General features: G+C 46.9%; 1 pseudogene; it reads right to left on the bottom strand.

Moving 5' to 3' along the window:
* LOC114212010 (ATP synthase F(0) complex subunit C3, mitochondrial pseudogene) lies at positions 1 to 460 on the bottom strand (annotated as a pseudogene).
* Positions 461 to 2,540: the final 2,080 nt, after the last annotated feature.

The following is a 2,540-nucleotide window of genomic DNA, read 5'->3' as shown; positions in this document are numbered from 1 at the left end:
TTACATGGCAAACAAAATCAAGAAAGCAACCATCAAACAAAAGAGACTCATAGCTTCAGACAAGGCAAATTCCAGGATAGCAATGAGGACAGCTACTACTTCGGTGAAAGATTTCTGGCATAACCAACGATAAGGCTGCCAAAGACTGTTCCAATACCAGCACCAGAACCAGACACTCCCACTGTTGCAGCAACTGCACCAAGAAATTTGGCAGCAGTATCAATGTTTCTGCTGATTACACTGGTCTGAAACTCCCTTTGGATTACTGAGACACACCATTCTGGGCCCCATTAAATACCATAGAGCCCTTGTGGGTTTACTTAATTTCTATTCCTGCTATCATCTCTCCAGTCCTAGCCTCTGGGCAAGATAACGCTGATGGAGAAATTGGTCTGTATGCAACTCTGGATCCAACTCGAATCAGAGTGGTTGTGCAGGCAAGCTTGATGCAGGCGAACATCTTATGCAGGGCAATGCAGCTGGAGGACCTGGGCGATGGGCGACCTGGTCTCCTCTCCCGAGCTTCCCTTCTTCCTGGGGGGTGTCTGCCACAGTGACGCTGCAGAGATCAAAGGATTGGCCCCTATGATGCCCTTCACGCACTTAGGAACACTAGACAGTACTCCAGGCACTATGCTTGTGTGCCATTTTAAACAGCAAAAGCACAAACAATAAGCACAAAAACATGAAAAATGTAGCACTAAATATCATGAGACAAACACTTGTTGGCAGCATGGGAGTTGAAACAAGAAGGCAGCGGGCGTGGTATTGTTCTACCTCAGCTGGGAACAGATGCCTGGGGCAACTCAATTTTTTTGGCCACCTCGGGAACTCTTGAAGTACTGATTTTGGGGTTATAAATTTTTGTGAGTAGGCAAATTTGTAAATTCAGAATCAGCAAATAAAAATCATCCTACATGTACATATATATTCCTTCCGTTAAATGCTAAAGGTTTTGCTGCTGTCACCATTTCATCCTCACAAAACAACGTATGGGAACTGTGTATTGGTTTAAGATGTCAAATCCACTTGTTTATGACTTAAGTGCACTTGTTTTGATCTAAGGGTGAATTTGGAAGGCCATATGAGGATGATAGCAGCCAAGCTGTTGTGCTACCAGGTGCTTATAGATAGGAACATATGGAGAAGCAACTATGACATAATGGACATTTAAACTTTAAATACCAAGAATTTATGAGGACTTACTGAGAATGTTCGGTCTGGGCAAGGCTACCTTTGCTGATCTAAACAGATCTCTGAAGATCTTGAGACATTTGTTCCTGTGGTGGCCAGGCTACCCTTGGTCCTCAGTGGTGTTAAAGACACAATGGTCTGAGAAAAGACATCTTTTCCTGCCTTGGTAAGGCAGTCTTTCTGGGTGGTGGTCAACAGTGCCAGCTAGCTGTGTGCCCCAGCAGCAAGGAACGGAAGCTGGCAGCTGATCCCCAGCTTAGTTGGAAGGATTGATTCACAGAGGACCAACTCGTAGACAAGCACATCACAACTAAACTTGGACTTTATTTCATCTCCTTTTTGCCTGGAATTATAATGTAATTAATCTATCTTTGGTTTGGAATATATTTTTTTTATTTTTTAAAAAGATTTATTTATTTGACTGGGGGGGGAGCCAAGTAGGGGAAGCGGCAGTCAGAGGGAGAGGGAGAAGCAGGCTCCCCACAGAGCAGAGGGCCCCATGCAGGGGATCAGGGCCTGAGCAGGAGGCAGACGCTTATCCAGCTGAGCCACCCAGGTGCCCCGGGAGTATGTTATTTCTTCATTAGCTTATTAGGAGACATTAACCTGTATGCTACTGGCTTGTGAACTACTACTGTTATAAACTAGAGTCCCTACAGGGAACCTGTGCTATATAAACTATTGGCAAAGACAAATCTCAGTTTCTGGGCATAATTTGCTGGAGCGAAACAAGAGTGAGTTTCAGAGATTAACAAAGGTGGTCACATAGCTAGTAAATGATTTTTGGTTGTTTTAGACAACCAAATACTCGCCACGCTCTTGGTGTACAGCCCTACGAGTTTTAACACCTGCACTGACTCTTCTAAGTACCAACAAACACTAACAGAATACAGAACAATTACAACACTCCACAAATTTGTCTCAGGCTACCGTTTTGTGAATCTGGTTTCAGGCCAACGCCAGTCAGGCCAACTCTCAAGTCAGTCTCGGGTGCTGTTCCAGGCCACACTCCCTCTCATCATAGAGCACTTAAACCCCAATGGCTGTACTAAGTTATAAAAGTTTTTCTCCAACGTTTGATGTGGACTTCTTCTCCGACCCGCTCCTGAGCCGGGGACCAGAACTTCGGTGGGCTAGAAGTAGAAGAACTACTCACTCCCTTCCGCCACTTCCGGCGCCTCTGCGCACGCGGAGGGCCCTTCCTCTCTCTTTCTCTCAGCCTCTCCCCCCTCCCCTCCGAGTGCCCTCCCCCCGCCCCCTCGCCGCCTCCTGCCCCGCCCCCTCGCCGCCTCCTGCCCCGCCCCTGGCTCTGAGTGATCGCTGGCGTCGCCGCTGTTTCAGTCTGT

This window comes from Eumetopias jubatus, unplaced genomic scaffold, assembly GCF_037043125.1.
Source record: "Eumetopias jubatus isolate StellerSeaLion01/CBP00866 unplaced genomic scaffold, mEumJub1_p1.0 scaffold_4, whole genome shotgun sequence".
In the NCBI taxonomy this organism is placed as follows: domain Eukaryota; kingdom Metazoa; phylum Chordata; class Mammalia; order Carnivora; family Otariidae; genus Eumetopias; species Eumetopias jubatus.
The sequence above is the reverse complement of the archived record's forward strand: the minus strand, read 5'-3'. Positions and strand labels throughout refer to the sequence as shown.